At 40.6% G+C, this 20937-nt stretch overlaps 1 pseudogene; it reads left to right on the top strand.

The window, feature by feature from the left end:
• The first annotated feature begins 368 nt into the window (after nucleotides 1-368).
• On the top strand, nucleotides 369-19365 carry LOC149213230 (polygalacturonate 4-alpha-galacturonosyltransferase-like; annotated as a pseudogene).
• The last annotated feature ends 1572 nt before the right edge of the window (nucleotides 19366-20937 follow it).

Genomic DNA, 20937 nt, shown 5'->3' with positions numbered 1-20937 from the left:
AAGAGGATGACACAGGAAGTGAACATCGAGACGTCAAAGAGAATGCTCTTGATGATAATTTTTTATTTTCCCTAGTTAACTGATCTATGATGTTGGTAGCCTACTTTAAGGTAATGTCTAGTCAAACTCCTAGAACAATGGTTGTTGTAATGCAGACCATTTGCAGCTTGAAGAAAGTCCAACAAAAGTTTCACGGAGGATAAAATTCTTTGCTGCACTAGATCGCTACTTTTTATTCTCATGGAAAAGGGAATTGTTATATTATTTTCCAAAATCCTTTTTGAATGTTACTTCTCCAATAGAAAATTTTTATATTTCTTATATTTTAGCATAGAATGCTTTAATTTATAGTAGTTTAATGCTTACAACAATTGAGACAAAAGAGGAAGAAGAGGTCAACAGCGCTGATTCAATAGGATGAAGAAAAATGAGATGAGCTTGAAAATGAAACAATCAAATGTTCCAAGGAGGTAGATTCTACTATCCTAGGAAAATACAACATTTGGAGGCGAGAGAATGAGAACGAGAATTTTGACTCCATTGTTAGATTGATGCGAGACCATCTGATCATGGCTAGGGTGTATTCAAGCATTTCCCAGGGTAGGAATAATCTTGATTTATAACATGAATTGATGCTTCGTATTAAATAATGTTAGCGTACATTGGGTGAAGCAAATGCAGATTCTGATCTACCTCAAAGGTAATAGTTTTCGCATTGGCTACTTCTAAATCAAGAGTAGTAACTACTTCCATTTGCATTTGGTGTTCATATCCTTTGTTTCTTTTAAAGTTGCAGTCTGTGTGTCAATCATTCTACTTTTCTTTCTCTTTTTCATGGCCGATAATTGATATGAATGTTTCAGTGCACCTAAGAAGATCAAGGCTATGGGTCATGTCCTATCCAAGGCTAGAGAACAGTTTTATGACTGTGGGATAGTAACAAAGAAGTTGTGAGCCATGCTTCAGTCTACAGATGAGCAAGTAAGGACCTTGAAAAAGCAAAGTATATTTTTAATTCAGCTGGTAGCAAAGACTGTTTCCAAGGGCCTGCACTATCTGTCCATGCAATTGACCATGGATTATTACTTGCTTGCCCTTGAAAAGCAAAATTTCCTAAAAATGACAAGTTGGAGGATCCAACTCTTTATCACTATGCATTATTTTCTGACAATGTATTGGTTGCATCTGTGGTTGTGAATTCAACTGTCATGAATCCTAAGGTGAAGTGTTATGAATTTAAAATACTCTAAAGTTTGGAAGTCCAATAGTTTTGCTACAATTTAATTTCAATATTTGGATCTCATTTTAGGTGATTTACTTGTGTTTGTAGGAATCTCAAAAACATGTATTTCATCTCGTGCTAGACAAGTTAAATTTTGGGCCCACAAAAATGTGGTTTTTACTTAATCCCCCAAGGAAGGCTGCAATACATGTAGAAAATGTTGATGATTTTAAATGGCTCAATTCCTCCTATTGCCCTGTGCTTCGTGAACTTGAATCCGCAGCTATGAAAGAGTATTATTTTAAGGAAGATCACTCGACTACACTCTCAGCAAGTTCCTCCAATTTGAAATATATAAATCCAAAATATTTATCCATGCTAAATCATCTTCATTTTTATCTTCCACAAGTTTATCCCAAATTGGACAAGATCCTTTTTGGGATGATGATATTGTGGTGCAGAAAGATTTGATGCCCTTGTGGTGAGTAGATCTTCATGGAAAGGTTAATGGTTAAGTGGAAACTTGTGGAGAAAGCTTTCACCGGTTTGACAAATACCTTAATTTTTCCAATCTGCATATAGCCAGGCACTTTGATCCTAATGCTTGTGGTTGGCCATATGGGATGAATGTATTTGATGTCAAAGAATCGAAGAAACAAGATATAACGCGAATATATCACAAGTGGCAGAAAATGGTAAGTGTGTAGTGTGGTTTATTTATGTTAATTCCTGTGATGCTTACTTTAAAGTATTTGAAGTAAATCTAAAGTAATTAGCTAGAAAACTTAATGGGTTTTTCTTTGTTCGATTTCTAAGTTTTTCTTTTATTGTATGTCAGAATGAGGATAGAGTGTTGTGGAAGCTTGGAACACTACCCCCTGGATTTTCACATTGGCTGCCTCTAATCAAGAGTAGTAAGTGCTTCCATATGCATTTGGTGTTCATATCCTTTGTTTCTTTTAAAGTTGCAGTCTGTGTGTCAATCTTTCTGCTTTTCATTCTCTTTTTCATGACCGGTAATTGATATGAATGTTTCAGTGCACCTGAGAAGATCAAGGCTAGAGAAAAATTTTATGGTTGTGTGACAGTAACAAAGAAGTTGCAAGCCATGCTTCAGTCTGCAGATGAGCAAGTAAGGACCTTGGAAAAGCAAAGTAAATTTTTAAGTCAGGTGGCAACAAAGTCTATTCCCAAGGGCCTGCACTGTCTCTCCATGCGATTGGCCATAGATTCTTACTTTCTTCCTCTTGAAAAACGATAATTTCCTAAAAAGGACAAGTTGGAGGATCCGACTCTTTATCACTATGCATTATTTTGTGACAATGTATTGGTTGCATATGTGGTTGTGAATTCAACTGTCATGAATGCTAAGGTGAAGTGTTATTAATTTAAGTTATTCTAAAGTTTGGAAGTCCAATAGTTTTGTTGCATTTTACATTTAATATTTGGATCTCATTGTAGGTGATTTACATGTCTTTGCAGGAATCTCAGAAACATGTATTTCATCTCATCACAGACAAGTTAGATTTTGGGGCCATGAAAATGTGGTTTCTACTTAATCCCTCGGGGCAAGCTGTGATACATGTAGAAAATGTAGATGATTTTAAATGGTTCAATTCCTCCTATTTCCCTGTGCTTCACCAACTTGAATCTATAGCTATGAAAGAATATTATTTCAAGGTAGATCACTCGACTACACTCTCAGCACATTCCTCCAATTTGAAATATATAAATCCAAAATATTTATCCATGCTAAATCATCTTCGTTTCTATCTTCCACAAGTTTATCCCAAAATGGACAAGATCCTTTTCTTGGATGATGATATTGTGGTGCAGAAAGATTTGATGCCCTTGTGGTCAGTAGATCTTCATGGAAAGGTTAATGGTTCAGTGGAAACTTGTGGAGAAAGCTTTCACCGGTTTGACAAATACCTTAATTTTTCCAATCCGCACATAGCCAGGCACTTTGATCCTAATGCTTGTGGTTGGGCATATGGGATGAATGTATTTGATCTCAAAGAATGGGAGAAACAAGATATAACTGGAATATATCACAAGTGGCAAAACACGGTAAGTGTGTAGTGTGGTTTATTTATGTTAATTCCTGTGATGCTTACTTTAAAGTATTTGAAGTAAATCTGAAGTAATTAGCTAGAAAACTTAATGGGTTTTTCTTTGTTCGATTTCTAAGTTTTTATTTTATTGTATGTCAGAATGAGGATAGAGTGTTGTGGAAGCTTGGAAGACTAACCCCTTGTTACAGGGAAAAGTGTCTATATAGAACTACTCTATCCCACTAAGGTGTGACAGCTGCCTTAGAAACAAACAGAGAAAAACTACTTTTGTTTTTCCTTTACGAATTATAGATAGAGAGGAATAGAAAGACCAACCTCTGTCTTGCGCTAATCCTTCGATTCGATCCCTCTCTTCTTTGATAGTCCTCAGCTACCTACTCCCTTGCACGCCCAACTTCACAAAGTACCTGTAAGATCACAGAAGCATAGCACTATACAAAGACATGGATCTATATTCATAAACAACTTAGGATCAGATTTAAATTGACCATACAAATGTAACAAGCATCAATGATACAAAAGCATGGAGGAAAACTCAAATAGCTTTTATTGATAAATAAGAAAAGATCCAGGAGGAGTTACAACCAGTTGTTCTGACCCAGCATCAACCTCCCAGCAAAGAAGCCCCTCTTCACCTCAAACAAAGCATAGATCACCCAACAATCTGATGTTTGTCTCTAGAAACCAACAACAATTCCTTACAATATGCAAAATTCCAGCCTCCGGATCTCTGGGATGAGGGATCCATATATAGATATCTATAAGGGGGATGAGTCAGCTTGTGATTTGATTAGTGTCTTCTCTCTGTCAGTTCTTGCTTCCACTTGGAGACTGAGGGCCTTTTACTCATCCTTGGTCGAATTCAGTGAGGCAAGTGTCACAGGGGAAGATTCTGGAAGCTTCCATTGTCTCTCCACCTCGTGGAATGACACTGCCATTTGTCATTTCTCACCCATCACGCCCCACAGAAGGGAATTTTGAAATGCAATGCACCCTCACAGTGTATTTAGGTGAGATGCAATGCACTTAGCCAATGGAGCAGCTGCAATGATCCTATTTTGACCAATTTTGAGCAGTTTCTGGTGGAGAACTTCTGGGAGAAGCTGTAATCTGTTGACCTTGTTCCTTTAGGGGTTAGAACAACACTTTTAGGGACTTAGGAGCCCTTGGTTTACGGAAATTTCATACTTGGAGTTGTAGGGCACAAAAATGTCTATAACAGTTGCCCCCTAAAGTATGAGGTCGTTAACCTTTTGGTGTCGGGTGAAATGATTTATTATGAGGATCCGAAGTTCTTTCAATGCTGGGAGGAGACCTGTAATAAGATACAATACAATACATTATCTTCATAATATTTTCATGATTTAGCTGAGGCGGGCATTCCCATGCTCAGCTTTATAAATTCATTTTCATGTACATAGGATAGACAACCGTCTGAGTGTAGACTGATGATTCTGATAGAGCCATCATCCTTTTGGTAGGATGATTATCTGTGCTGCAATGATGTACACTTAATGTTTTTATTTCCCTGAATATATATCGCAGCCCGGATGGATGAAACTAGATCTGGGGTCTTCAATCTCGTCCGATCTTCACTCGAAGTACAAGTCGATCCATGTGAGAAATGTTCTAAAGTCGAACATGGTAGGACATCGCTTGATTACCAGTCAATGATGTAAACTTTTAACAAGCGCGAGAGGAATCACCGATAATGATAATGACCCTCAAGGTACTGCAGTACAATTCACGTGGTGTGAATAAAGGACTTGGCGTAGAACACCACGAAAAATATTTCGGTCGAAGGCCATTGATGTATACCTGTCACCGGAAGTGAGAAACTTGCCATTGAGGCATGCAAGCTTCAAAGTACTGAATGGGATGTTCCTAGATCAACTTCTTGGATAATGAGCTGATGTCGACAAGAAGTGATCCGTCATAGGAGGGCCTTAATGAATCCCACATCAATGACACGGAACGGAGAAAATGATTTTGATGGAGGTGAAAACGATCTGCTGATATAAGGTTCAGGGTGGCGGTCATGAAAGAATGGAGTATAATGTATGGTAGTGGGTGAGACACAGGTGAATTCTCTGGATGACTTCTCTTGAACATATCGGTGACACTGATGTGATGGATTGGTAGCATTAACCCCAAATGTGGATCGTATGGCATGACCATGGTGATGTGACCGGTGAATTAAATAACCCAACCCGACTCGGACACGGAGCGGAAGTGTCATGTTCAAGAGCGACTTGCTACCAACAAAGTTTCTTTGAGTTTTCTTCCCAATTTTTCCCCAGTCATTGCTGACCAGTACCTCTTTATTTTTGTCAAGCTTGAGGAGGATAACATATGCTTGTTCTATAAGTTTCCCTTCGGGAAAACCCATCGCTATGTTTTAACGAGCCTAGCGATAGTGAAACTCGTTCTCGTCTAAAGACAAGTTTGTCGCTATTAATCTTTTTAACAAGTCTAACGACAAAGACAAATCGGTCCTTTTCAATTTTAGAGAGTCTGAAAAGGAACGTAAAGGTAACTCCAAAATTCCTTTTTCGTCATCTAATCCCTTAAGTCCGAAAAAGTATAAAACAATACAGAAGGGATGAATTTTCGATAGTATTAACGAGCCAGACAAAACAAGCGTTCGATCTTTTTGTGTAATAATCCCTCAGGTCCAAAAAGATTAAAATCTAGAGGAGGGATAGCACCTCCTGTCCCTTTAACGAGTTGGAGAGGCCAATGGCTTGGCAATCTTTTCATATTTTACGAGTCAGTGGAAAAGAGCTTAAAGGAGACTCGTCTTTTGAGGAACAAGTGATAAAACGGGTAGCAGCTGATTCTAGGTAAGGTTTGGAATTTTCCAATCACGGCAGTGTCACAAGGATGGCTAGTGAAATCACTCTTCGCAGTTGTTCCTCAAAATGGGTAAACAATCAAATGGAGGTGAATGATCGGCCAATGAAAAAGTGGAGGTGACGGTGCAAACACGACCAAGGCTTTAATGGCTGAAGTACTACATTCACGATGGTTATTTACCGGGGAATAGTTCATTTTTTAATGAGCTTAAACGCGAGTGGAAACATTTTCTCATGTCTTATGTTTATTTTTTAACGAGCTTGAACTATGTGCTAAAACTGCTCGATTAATCCAGTCGTGTGATAAGAATGTCTCATATAAAAACGGCAACTTTTAGAGATTTTCCCCACATCCTTTCTTTATGCAAGTTAGGAAATGACCAATCCTACGAGTTTAAAGGGTTAGAGGTCCTATAAATTTAAAAAATAAATAGTCGCTCTTCGCTTGCACGCCAAAGGGCTTGCATGCCCCCAGGTATAAAACAGAGTTTCAAGGTTACCCCTTCTTTAGTCCGTTAAAACATTTGTTTTACCGAGAGACGCCTACCTCTTACAGGTTACCAAAGATAGTTCTATTTATGGAGTAAACAAAACACTTCTTCAGCGATGTCTACCGAGATAAACAAAGGTGAGCGGCGATGCCCGCCAACTCACATAACTTTGACAAGAGAATCTTGTTCTAGAATAACCCCCTCTTCCAATCACGGATGGGAGTACAGACTAGTCATATCCTCTCGCGGAAACCTACCCTATACCCGAAGTTTTCTTGCCGAAGCAGACCAGGGTGCATGCCCCCTAGGATTCAGTCATGTCCCCCCGAATCACTCGCACTCATCGGGTGGACGGACTGGGGATTGAGACATTTCTTGCGTGAAAAGACCATTTAGGGATGGTGTATGCCTATTTGCTCTGTATGATCCGGGAAATGAAAGCTGGTCTACGAGCTTGACCACTCTTCCTTCGTGCGGAAAACACATTACTCTAAAGAGTGAGGAGAAAATGGCTCTCTTGCAATAAATATAGTCTCGTCCAAGGAGTAGATTGTAATCCAGGGGCCCTTGAACTACCATCACGTTCATGTGAACGATTTTCCCTCTCAATGTTATGGGCACATTGGGAAGGATCCCTAACGGTTGACTGGTTCCTTTATCGAAGCCTGTCAGATTTCTCATCTCAGGCAAAAGCGATGGCGAACCAAGCGCTTTCCAAGTAGTTGAGGAAAGGATACTCATAGAAGCCCCCTCATCTATGATGGTACCAGCCATAACCATTCTATATATTTGAACAATAATTCGGAATGGTATACAAGCTGGTAAACGGGGTCTGCCTAGTTGATTCCAGTCAAAGGAGACAACTAGGTTGCTTGGGGGTGGGACCGAATAGACGGCCGGGTATGACTCTGACGAACTTCCTTCCTGCGGTAAAGGAACGGGTAAATTGCCCCCATGTTCGTTGGAGTCTGTGCTTATGAAGAGAATTTGGACAATGTCATCCTTGTTCTCTTCAGTGAGTGTATCATCTGAAGATGGAACCTCTGAAGGCAAGACCGGGTCAACTGTCGCCTCAACCTTTTGACTTTCGTCTGGTATGGATTCAGATGGTTTATCTTTGATGATAGATGCTTCAGCTGACCACCTGAGCGGGCCAGCCGGATTTTCAACTGGTGACAGACTCGGCAAGAGTTTTTTATATCCAGGAGGAAGTCGTAACGGTGAAACTGGACGATCATCCAAAACTCTTTTAGCTTCGTCTAAGAAGGGACAATGGTGGATGGCGTGATCGCCTTCGCACAGTTTACAAGGAAATCTATATTTTCCTTTTTGTCATGGGGCTTCACTTTCACTAGTTGACGGTGCGTTTTCAACATGATCATCAGAGGTTGACGACACCGGGGTGTGCAAACGGGGAGACCAGTCCCTTAAGATCCGAGGGATGCAAGGACAATCTCTGTGATAGTGGTCTCCCTTGCAAATGACACATGGCGATTTAGGCCTGGTCGGTGCAGTGTGTGGATTTTCGTTAGACGACACTCGTTTGCCCCCATTCGCTTTTGGCTCCTTCTTCTTCTTCTCTTTCTTCTTCTTTTCCTTCTTCTCCTTAGGTACTTGACTTTTGGCTTTACCAGCCCCATCAAGCGAAGAGGAAGGGGGAGAGGAAGAATTAGAGGAAGTAGAAGGTTGGTGGGTAACTCTGGACTCGTTTATTTGCTGATTTGATATTTCAGGAATAGTGGTGTTCTGAACGACAGAGGTTGAGAAGAGCCATACAGGCAAACCAATTGTCAGTCCTGGAAGCGACAATGTGGCCATATGGGGTGCACCAAAATCTCCCCAAGAGGAGAAGGGACTAGGATTTCCTCCAAGGGGAATTCCTTGGTTGGTGGATTCCATTTTCTCAACCCAAGATCAACATAGGAAATGGGTAATGAATATTCCGTTTAAAATAAATTTTAGAGGCTTTGACACAACTTGTTTTTTCAGTTTTTAAGAGTCGATAAAAAACAAAAGCAGACTCTATTCTCCTTCGATTTTTAATGAGCCTGAAGTGACAAGTGCTCAGATGGACCTTTTCCGTTAAGGAGTCTGAAAAGGAACGAAAGGGACTGCTCTGGAAGTCTAGGTAGAGGGAGTACCAAACCAATCGCAAAAATGCAGAATACTTTTTACGGTACGGCAGTCAATCTTCCCGAATGTTGTGTTCAGTGCATTGCGATCGATAGGGCGGCAGACACGGCTTCCTATGGATAAAGGATTTAAGCCTATAGGGGTCTCCCAAAATATACTCGACGGTACGTGGGAGCACAAGTTCGTACTGGCACTTATTGTTTCAAAGTGGAGGAATCACCCAACCATCAGTGAGAACAACAGTTACCAAGCTTTACGACGCCGAAATACGTCTCTAGCCTAGACCTCTAAATGTTGTGCGTTAAGCTCCAAAGCGTTGTTAGATTCATTGAATTTATTTTAAGTTGATCTTGCTTATGAAGTTTGCCTTTCGGGTTCACCACGAGATGTAGATGTAATTCCTAAAATGCAATCTAAAGATGATAAACAAACTTTTTATCTCTTTTGTGCAATGAAAATCCTAGCTACTAGGGAAAAGAGAGACAGAACCTTTTCACAAAGAGCAAAGAGCACACTGTAAATGCACTTTCCTAAATCAAGCCAAACAGACTGTCTATATGCAAATGCACATGCATGTATTTGTTTTTCAACTTTCTTAATATATAGATGCTTAAAAATAAAGTTGATGTACAAATTTGAATTTCTTTTCAAGCAACAAATATAAACAAGCTCCTTTTCGAAATCAAAAATAGAGACGATTACGACACTTTACGATTTTGAAATGAATACTTGTTTTTGACACTAGAAAATTACAAATTCAGACCAAAATCAATAGTAACAGGATAAGTGACCATCAAAAGTGTTGTTGGGAAAAGTATCTATTCAGAACGCCCCTATCCCACTCTAAGGTGTGACAGTGCCTTAGCAACAAACAAGGAAAACTGCTTGAGTATTCTTCTTTATGAAATGTAAATGAAGAGGAAGGATGTAACTAACCTGTGTCTTTCGCTAGTTTGTTGATCCAATCGCTCTTCCCTTTGTTCGCTTCCCGCTGCCTGCTCCCTTACTGGTCCAACTTCACTAAATTCTTGCAAGATCACAGAAGAGAGAAACTACACGAAGATATAGATTTACATTCATAAAAAGCTTAGGATCAGATTAAGATAAACATGCAAATATAACAAAACATCACTGATATACAAGCATGTAGAAGAAACTCAAATAGTTTTATTGATATGATAAGAAAGTCCAAGAGGAGATACAACCAAGTGAGTCCCGATCCAACATCTACCTCCCAGCAAAGGAATCCCTTCCTCACCTCCAACAAAGCATAAATCACCCAATGTACTAATCTCAATCTCAAACCAACAGCAATTCTCTGCAAAGTACAAAATTCCAGCCTCTGGATCTCTGGGATGAGGGATCCATATATAGATGTAAGCAGAGAGGATGAGTCAGCTTATGTTTTGACTTGTGGCTTCTCTCTGTCAGTTCTTGCTTCCACTTGGAGACTGAGAGCCTCTTACTCATCACTAGTCGAATTCAGTGAGGCAAGTGTCATTGGAGAAGATTCTGGAAGCTTCCATTGTCTCTCCACCTCGTTGAATGACTCTGCCACTTGTCATTTCCCACTCAACGCACCTGGGTAGTGCATTCAAGTGTGTTGCAACGCACCTAGCCAGTGTATTTGGGTGCTTTGCAATGCAGGCAGCTAGTGGAGCTTCTGAATTGATCCTGATTTGACTAGTTTTGAGCAGTTTCTGGTGGAGAACTTCTGGGAGAAGCTGTCATTGGTTGACCTTGTTCCTTTAGGGGCAGGAACAACACTTTTAGGGACTTTGGATCCCTTGGATTATGGACATTTCATGCTTAGAGTTGTAAGGCACAAAAATGTCTATAACAGTTGCCCCCTAAAGTATGAGGCCGTTTATCGGGTGAAATGCTTTATTAGGAGGATCCGAAGTTCTTTCAATGCTGGGAGGAGACCTGTAATAAGATATAATACAATAAATTATTTTTCATACTGTTTTCATGATCTAGCTGAGGTGGGCATTCCCATGCTCAGCTTTATAAATTCATTTTTATGTACATAGGACAGACAATCGTCTGATGGTAGACCGAGGATTCTGATGAAATCATCATCCTTTTGGTAGGATGATTATCTGTTCTGCAATGCTGTACATGTCAATGTCTTTATTTTTCCTGAATATATATCGCAGCCCGGATGGATGAAACTAGATCCGGGGTCTTCAATCTCGTCCGATCTTCACTCGAAGTACAAGTCGATCCATGTGAAAAATGTTTTGAAGTCGAACATGGAAAGACATCGCTTGATTACCAGTCAATGATGTAAACTGTTAACAAGCGCGAGAGGAATCACCGATAAGGATGATGACCCTCAAGGTACTGCAGTACAATTCACGTGGTGTGAGTAAAGGACTTGGCGTCGAACACCACGCAAAATCTTTCGGTCGAAGGTCATTGATGTATACCTGTCGCCGGAAGTGAGAAACTTGCCATTGAGGCATGCAAGCTTCAAAGTACTGAATGGGGTGTTCCTAGATCAACTTCTTGGATAATGAGCTGATGTCGACAAGAAGCGATCCGTCAAAGGAGGGCCTTGATGAATCCCACATCAATGACACGGAACGGAGCAAATGATTTTGATGGAGGTGAAAACGATCTGATGATATATGGTTCGGGATGGCGGTCATGAAGGAATGAAGTATAATGTATGGTAGTGGATGGGACACGGTTGACTTCTCTGGATGACTTCTCTTGAACATATCGGCGAAACTTATATGATGGATTGGTAGCATTTACCCCAAAGGTGGATGGTATGGCGAGACCATGGTGATGTGACCGGTGAATGAAACAACCCAACCCGACTCAGGCACGGAGTGGAAGTGTCATGTTCAAGAGCGACTTGCTACCAATAAAGGTTCTTTGAGTTTCTTCCCAATTTTTCCCCAGTCATTACTGACCAGTACCTCTTTATTTTTTTCAAGCTTGAGGAGGATAACATATGCTTGTTCTATAATTTGCCCTTCGGGCAAACCCATCGCTATGTTTTAACGAGCCTAGTGATAGTGAAACTCGTTCTTGTCTAAAGACAAGTTTGTCGCTATTAATGTTTTTAACGAGTCTAACGACAAAGATAACTCGGTCCTTTTCATTTTTGGAGAGTCTGAAAAGGTACGTAAAGTTAACTCCGAAATTCCTTTTTCGTCATCTAATCCCTTAAGTCTGAAAAAGTATAAAACAATACAGAAGGGATGAATTTTCGATAGTTTTAACGAGCCGAACAAAACAAGCGCTCGATCTTTTTGTGCAATAATCCCTCAGGTCCAAAAAGATTAAAATATAGAGGAGGGATAGCACTTCCGGTCGCTTTAACGAGTTGGAAGGCCAAAACTCGGCAATCTTTTCACAGTTTACGAGTCAGATGAAAAGAGCTTAAAGAAGACTCGTCTTTTGAGGAACGAGTGATAAAATGGGTAGCAGCTGATTCCAGGTAAGGGTTGGAATTTTCCAAGCACGGCAGTGTCACAAGGATGGCTAGTGAAATCACTCTTCGCAGCTGTTCCTCAAAATGGGTAAACAATCAAATGGAGGTGAATGATCGGCCAATGGAAAAGTGGCGGTGACGGTGCAAACACGACCAAGGCTTTAATGGTTGATAATGTTACATTCACGGTGGTTATTTACCGAAGGATAGTTCATTTTTTAACGAGCTTAAACGCGGGTTGAAACACTTGCTCGATCTTATGTTTATTTTTTAATGAGCATGAACTATGTGCTAAAACTGCTCGATTATCCAGTCATATGATAAGAATGTCTCATATAAGATGCCATTTTTTATGGAGCTTGTGCCTTACAAAGCTATGCCCCGCATCCTTTCGTTATGCAAGTTCGGAAACGACTAATCCTACGAGTTTAAAGGGTTAGAGGTCCTAAAAATTTAAAAAATAAATAGCCGCCCCTTGCTTGCACTCCAAAAGGTTTGCATGCCCCCAGGTATAAAGTACGATTTCAAGGTTACCCCTCAATTTGCAGATAAAACATTTGTTCTACCAGGAAAGGCTTACCTCTTTCAGGTTACCAAAGATTGTCTCATTTGCGCAACAAACAAAACACTTATTCAGCGATGTCTACCGAGATAGACAAAGGTGAGTGACAACGAGCGCCAAACACATAACTTTGACAAGAGAATCTTATTCTAGAATAACCCCTATCTCAATCACGGACGGGGTACAGACTAGTCATATTCTCCCGCGGAAACCTACCCTATACCCGAAGTTTTCCTGCCGAAGTAGACCAGGACGCATGCCCCCTGGGTTCCAGTCATATCCCTCCGAATTACTCGCGCTCATCGGGAGGACAGATCGTGGGTTGAGACATTTCTTGCCTGAAGAGACCATTTAGGGACGGTATATGACTATTTGCGATGCGTGATCCGGGAAATGAAAGCTGGTCCACGAGCTTGACCACTCTTCCTTCGTGCGGAAAACACATTACTCTAAAGAGTGAGGAGACGATGGCTCCCATGCAATAAATATAGTCTCGTCCAAGGAGCAGGTTATAATCCAAGGGTCCTTGAACGACCATCACGTTCATTTGAACGGTCTTCCCTTTCAATGTTATGGACACATTGGGGAGGATCCCTAAAGGTCGACTGGTTCCTTTATCAAAGCCTGTCAGATTTCTCGTCTCAGGCAAAAGCGATGGCGAACCAAGCGCTTTCCAAGCAATAGAGGAAAGGATACTCACAAAAGCCCCCTCATCTATGATGGTACCAGCCATGACCATTCTATATATTTGGACGATAATTCTGAATGATATGCTTGCTGGTAAACGGGGTCTGCCTAGTTGATTCCAGTCGAAGGAGACAACTAGGTTGCTTGGAGGTGGGACCAAGTAGACGACCAGGTACGGCTCTGACGAACTTCCTTCCTGCGATAAAGGAATGGGTAGGTTGCCCCCGTGTTCGTCGGAGTCTGTGTTGATGAAAAGAATTTGGACGGTGTCATCCTTATTCTCCTTAGTGACTGTATCATTCGAAGATAAAACCTTTAAAGGCAAGACCGGGTCAACTGCCGCCTCGACCTTTTGACTTTCGTCGGGTATGGATTCAGCTGGTTCATCTTCAATGACCGGCGCTTCAGCTGACCACTTGAGTGGGCCAGCTGGATTTTCAACTAACGAAGGACTCGGCAAGAGTTTTTTATATCCAGGAGGAAGTCGTAACGGTGAAACCGGACGATCATCCAAAACTCTTTTAGCTTCATCTAAGAAGGGACAATGGTGGATGGCGTGATTGCCTTCGCACAGTTTACAAGGAGATCTAGCTCTCCCTTTTTGTCCTGGGACTTCACTTTCGCTAGTTGACGGTGTGCTTTCAACATGGTTATCAGAGGTTGACGCCACCGGATTGTGCAAACGGGGAGACCAGTCCCTTAGTATCCGAGGGATGTAGGGACAATCTCTGTGAAAGTGGTCTCCCTTGCAAATGACACATGGCGATTTAGGCCTAGTCAGTGTTGTGTGTGGATTTTCGTTAGACAACACTCGTTTGCCCCCAGTCGCTTTTGGCTCCTTCTTCTTCTTCTCTTTCTTCTTCTTTTCCTTCTTCTCCTTAGGAACTTAACTTTTGGCTTTGCCAGCCCCATCAAGCGAAGAGGAAGGAGGAGAGGAAGAATTAGAGGAAGTAGAAGGCTGGTGGGTAACTTTAGACTGGTCTAACTGCTGATTCGACTGTTCAGGAATAGTGGTGTTCTGAACGACATTGGTTGAGAAGAGCCAGACCGGCAAGCCAATTGTCAGTCCTGGAAGTGACAATGTGGCCATATGGGGTGCACCAACATCTCCCCAAGAGGAGAAGGGACTAGGATTTCCACCAGGGGAATTCCTTGGTTGGTAGGCTCCATTTTCTCAACCTAAAGATCAACGCAAGAAAAAGGGTGTGAATATTCCATTTAAAATAAATTTTAACGACGCTTGGACACAACTTGCTTTTTCAATTTTCAAGAGTCGAGAAAAAGCAAAAGATGACTCTAGTCTCCTTCGATTTTTAATGAGCCTGAAGTGACAAGTGCTCAGATGGACCTTTTCCGTTAAGGAGTCTGAAAAGGAATGAAAGGGACTGCTCTGGAGTTCTAGGTAGAGGGTGTGCCAAACCAATCGCAAAACTGCGGAATACTTTTTAGGGTACGGGTGGTCAATCTTCCCGAATGCTGTGTTCAGTGCATTGCGATCAGTAGGGCGGCCGACACGGCTTCCTATGGATAAAGGTTTTATGCCTATAGGGGTACGTGGGAACACAATCCGTACTGGCACTTATCGTCTCTCATGAGGAATCACCCAACCATTAGTGAGGCCGACAGTCACCAGGTTTTACGACGCCGGAACACGTCTCTAGCCTAGACCTCTATGTTGTGCGTTAAGTTACAAAGCGTTGTTAATTTCATTCAATTTATTTTAGGTTGATCTTTCTTAGAAGTTTGCCTTTTTGGATCACCATGAGATGTAGATGAAATTCCTAAATGCAATCTAAAGATGATAAGAAAACATTTATCTCTTTTCAACAATGAAAATCCTAGCTACAAGGGGAAAAGAAAGACACAATCTTTTCTCAAAGAGCATAGAACACACTGTAAATGCACTTTTCCTAAATCAAACCATACAAACTATCAATATGCAAATGCACAAATGCATGTATTTGTTTTCACTTTCTTAATATTGATGCCTAAAAAGAAAGTTGTTGTACAAATTTGAATTCGATTTCAAGTGAAAACACAAACAAGTTTCTTTTTGAAATCAAAAAGACGATTACGACACTTTATGATTTTGAAGTAAACACTTGTTTCGACACTAGAAATTCACAAATTCAAACCAAAAGACAAAAGTAAAAGCGCAATCAACTATCAACAGCAAACAAATTTACTCCTAAGATCAAAACGACACTTACGACAGGTCTATATCTAAGGGCGACAGTATGACTAGTTTACTTTTGTAATGGGAAACTGCAAATGATGTAACAAATACACAAAAACAAATACAGTTTCTTTTATACAACTGAGGCGGAATTAAGGCAAAGAAAAGGGGTTTTCAGATAGGTACACACACTGATAACAGGCTGCAAAAATCAGAGATAAAACTGAACAAAATGAAGCAAAGAACCACAGCTGCACAAGGCAAAGGCTGATCAGCGCACCTGTTGCACAGAGAAACTGAATTGCAGCGCAGGTAGCCCTCTCGAGACCTGCGTTGAAATGTAGAACCTCTTCACAGAGCCTGCGCTGAAGCAGAAACGAGAATTTTCTCTGGGTTCTGGGTCACGGTTTGCAGTTTAATCTATGGTTTTTGGCCGGATAAAAGCTATCAATAAGGTACAATTAGAAGGATGATTTAAAGGAGGACTAAGAGCTATCACAAAGGGCAGTTAGAGAATTTGTGGATCAGCTGTTCAGATCATAAACAGGCCCAGTGAGTGGACTAGAGTGGCAGATCTCTACTTTGCATTTGTAAATGGCAAATGCAGTTCGATTCGCCACTCCTAAGTTTATGAGAAGAACAACAATAGAAACACAAATAAACTATCTAGATACGATTCCCCAGCGGAGTCGCCATTCTGTTGTTGGGAAAAGTATCTATTCAGAACGCCCCTATCCCACTCTAAGGTGTGACAGTGCCTTAGCAACAAACAAGGAAAACTGCTTGAGTATTCTTCTTTATGAAATGTAAATGAAGAGGAAGGATGTAACTAACCTGTGACTTTCGCTAGTTTGTTGATCCAATCGCTCTTCCCTTTGTTCGCTTCCTGTTGCCTGCTCCCTTACTGGCCCAGCTTCACTAAATTCCTGCAAGATCACAGAAGAGAGAAACTGCACGAAGATATAGATTTACATTCATAAAAAGCTCAGGATCAGATTAAGCTAAACATGCAAATATAACAAAACATCACTGATATACAAGCACGTAGAAGAAACTCAAATAGTTTTATTGATATGATAAGAAATTCCAAGAGGAGATACAACCAAGTGAGTCTCGATCCAGCATCTACCTCCCAGCAAAGGAATCCCTTCCTCACCTCCAACAAAGCATAAATCACCCAATGTACTAATCTCAATCTCAAACCAACAGCAATTCTCTGCAAAGTACAAAATTCCAGCCTCTGGATCTCTGGGATGAGGGATCCACATATAGATGTAAGCATAGAGGATGAGTCAGCTTATGTTTTGACTTGTGGCTTCTCTCTGTCAGTTCTTGCTTCCACTTGGAGACTGAGAGCCTCTTACTCATCACTGGTCGAATTCAGTGAGGCAAGTGTCATTGGAGAAGATTCTGGAAGCTTCCATTGTCTCTCCACCTCGTTGAATGACTCTGCCACTTGTCATTTCCCGCTCAATGCACCTAGGTAGTGCATTCAAGTGCATTGCAACACACCTAGCTAGTGTATTTGGGTGCTTTGCAACGCAGGCAGCTAGTGGATCTTTTGAATTGATCCTGATTTGACTAGTTTTGAGCAATTTCTGGTGGAGAACTTCTGGGAGAAGCTGTCATTGGTTGACCTTGTTCCTTTAGGGGTAGGAACAACACTTTTAGGGACTTTAGATCCCTTGGATTATGGACATTTCATGCTTAGAGCTGTAAGGCACAAAAATGTCTATAACAAACAGCAATCAAACTCTTTCCTACGATTGAAATCGACACTTGCGACAAATTCAAATCAAAGGACGACAGTACGAATATGCTACTTTTGCAAAGGAGAACTGTAAATGACTCAAAAAACACACAAAAACATCTATAGTTCTTTTGTACACAGGAGGCGGAATAACAGCAAGGAAAAGGAGTTTCAAACAGACATATACTGATCACAGGCAGCAAAATACAGGAATAGAACTGGAAAGAATGAAGCACAGAAGCCACAGCTGCACAGAGCTAGTCTGATCAGCCAACATGTAACACAGAGAATATGAAATGCAGCGCAGGTTGTTCACTTGGGAAGTGTGCTGAAATTCAGAATCTCTGAACAGTACCTGCGCTGGGCCAGAAACGAGACTCTGTTCGGGTTCCGGGTCACAGTTTGCAGTTCAGTTCTTGGTTTTTGGCCGAGTAAAAAGCAATCAGTAATGCAACAATCAAGGGTAGATGTAAGGAGGATCTAAGAGCTATCACAAGGGAAATCAGATAGTTTGTGAATCAGTTGTTTAAATCATAAACAGATCCAGTAGATGGATTGAAGTAGCAGTTATCTACTTTGCATTTGTTATGGAAAATGTAGTTCGAATGCTACTTGTAAGTTTATGAAACAAACAACAAAGAATGATAAACAAACAAACTAATTAGTTCCCCAGTGGAGTCGCCATTTTGTTACAGGGAAAAGTGTTTATATAGAACTGCTCTATCCCACTAAGGTGTGACAGCTGCCTTAGAAACAAATAGAGAAAAACTACTTTTGTTTTTCCTTTACGAATTATAGATAGAGAGGAACAGAAAGACCAACCTCTGTCTTGCGCTAATCCTTCGATTCGATCCCTCTCTTCTTTGATAGTCCTCAGCTACCTTGCTCCCTTGCATGCCTAGCTTCACAAAGTACCTGTAAGATCATAGAAGCATAGCACTATACAAATACATGGATCTATATTCATAAACAACTTAGGATCAGATTTAAATTGACCATACAAATGTAACATGCATCATTGATACAAAAGCATGGAGGAAAACTCAAATAGCTTTTATTGATAAACAAGAAAAGATCCAGGAGGAGTTACAACCAGTTGTTTTGACCCAGAATCAACCTCCCAGCAAAGAAGCCCCTCTTCACCTCAAACAAAGCATACATCACCCAACAATCTGATGTTTGTCTCTAGAAACCAACAGCAATTCCTTACAATATGCAAAATTCCAGCCTCCGGATCTCTGGGATGAGGGATCCATATATAGATATCTGTAAGGGGGATGAGTCAGCTTGTGATTTGATTAGTGTCTTCTCTCTGTCAGTTCTTGCTTCCACTTGGAGACTGAGGGCCTCTTACTCATCCTTGGTCGAATTCAGTGAGGCAAGTGTCACAGGGGAAGATTCTGGAAGCTTCCATTGTCTCTCCACCTCGCGGAATGACACTGCCATTTGTCATTTCTCGCCCATCGCGCCCCACAGAAGGGACTTTTGAAATGAAACACACCCTCACAGTGTATTTAGGTGAGATGCAACGCACTTAGCCAATGGAGCAGCTGCAATGATCCTATTTTGACCAATTCTGAGCAGTATCTGGTGGAGAACTTCTGGGAGAAGCTGTAATCTATTGACCTTGTTCCTTTAGGGGTTAGAACAACACTTTTAGGGACTTAGGAGCCCTTGGTTTATGGACATTTCATGCTTGGAGTTGTAGGGCACAAAAATGTCTATAACACCCCTGGATTAAACGTTTTATGGCTTGACCCTTCCTTTGGACAAGTCTTAGCATGTGTTGGTTTTAGGATATAATCCTAGTGTGGATTGTTGGGAGATTGACAATGCAGTTGTTATTCATTACAATGGGAACATGAAACCTTGGTTAGAGCTGGCAATGATGAAGTGCAGACCTTACTAAACAAAATACATAAAATATGATCATCCTTTCTTACAACAGTGCAATATAAATCAATAGTTGTGACCTTAATATTCATACTGCAATAGATTGTCAAATGTCAAGTGTAAAGGCCCTTGATTTTGGTTGATAATTCATTCTAATTCATTTATTTTTGGAGTTCCACAGAAGATTTCTAGTTTATGGCTTAATGAGTTAGGTTTTTGGAGGTCCAGTGGCCTAGCCAAGTTTAAGATTTACAAATTTTATGTCCTCATTATATTCCTTGATAGTCGGAAGTAAACTTCTATATAAGTATTCTTTTCTTTGTTAGTTAATATTTCTCTTTCATCAAGTAATTACACAAATTGTTCTTCCAAGAACACAAAGAAGTACGAGACACAAAGATTTAGGCTTTCAAGGTAGGGCAAAACTTCTCAATAGGGGAAAACCCAACAATCCTCCTCTTATTGAATTTATTCAAAATGAGATATCCAACAAAACACCAAAGAGTCCCTCCAAGTCAGCCCTCCTCTTTACGTCAAGGTCAATAGTTGAGTCTCTTCCTATTCAAAGTCAGAAGCAGCTTCTCAATATCTATCCTTATTGTAGGTTTAGTCTCTTATTATAATACAATGACTTCCAATTACAGACTCTTTTCCTTCTATTACTGATCTTTGGCTACTACAACAAACCCTTGACTCTTTACCACAGATATTCAGATGCTGCTACAAATAGATAGCTTTAGATTGAGATTCAGCTTAGTCACAGATTTTAGTTTCTTCAAGTGTTGTAGACTTCTTTTTATCCTCAGTTTTTCTTCTCCCGTTGGATTATAGAATTCGAGCTTTTTCGCTTTCTTGGTTGCTACCCAAAAGAGGTCGAATATAGGCTAAAACGCCCTGATATCATTCTCCATGAGCTTTGACTTAACTAAACAAAGAGTGGCTATGCCTGCATTGTTCCTTTTGTAATGTTGAACTGTCCTGCAATCTTTTCCTGTGACAAGATGAAATAGCCCTAATTGGACAACACTGAAACTAGCTCAATTCAGTGTTTAACTGCCATGACCAATTCCTTCATTTTCCCATAGCAGCTATGCTACAATAGTCTCACATGGAGCGAGGGTTAATTTGCACATGAACATCTCTCTTTTGACAATGAAGGCAATGTGCTAGGCCCTTATCTAATATATGTTCCTAAGATATAATAAACTTATGGTGTATGAGTTATCATCATTCATACTCCTTAGTTATATTATATGTGCTCCCTGTCTTTATGCTCATGGCTGAAATAAATAACTCTCCATTGAATTTCTATTAGCCTCATTCAGAAACTCTTGATTGATTGATGCTCTATGAAACACATTAGCTCTGAGTTACTCATAGTCCACTTTCTTGTTGAGTTAGAGATCAACTTCCACGGTTCTAGAGTTGTTGCATTTCCTCAAGCAGTTGCTAATTTGGTTTGTGTACGACTGTTAAGAATTTCTCTCTCCTTACCTAGAGTGTTCTTAAGTGTTCTTGGGTGGATTTTTACTTACTAGAGTCGTTTCCCTCTCCCCTGAGCATTATTTTCATTTGCTGGGGTGAGTTTGAGCTCAATATTGGTTGTCTAAGAGGCCATAGGTACTAGACAAGGCCATACATAACT

The sequence above is a fragment of the Pinus tabuliformis genome, chromosome 1_1 (assembly GCF_031772625.1).
Source record: "Pinus tabuliformis cultivar Carrire ecotype Pingquan chromosome 1_1, CPIR1, whole genome shotgun sequence".
Classification (NCBI taxonomy): domain Eukaryota; kingdom Viridiplantae; phylum Streptophyta; class Pinopsida; order Pinales; family Pinaceae; genus Pinus; species Pinus tabuliformis.
Note: the sequence above shows the minus strand (reverse complement) of the source record. Positions and strands in the feature narration are given on the sequence as shown.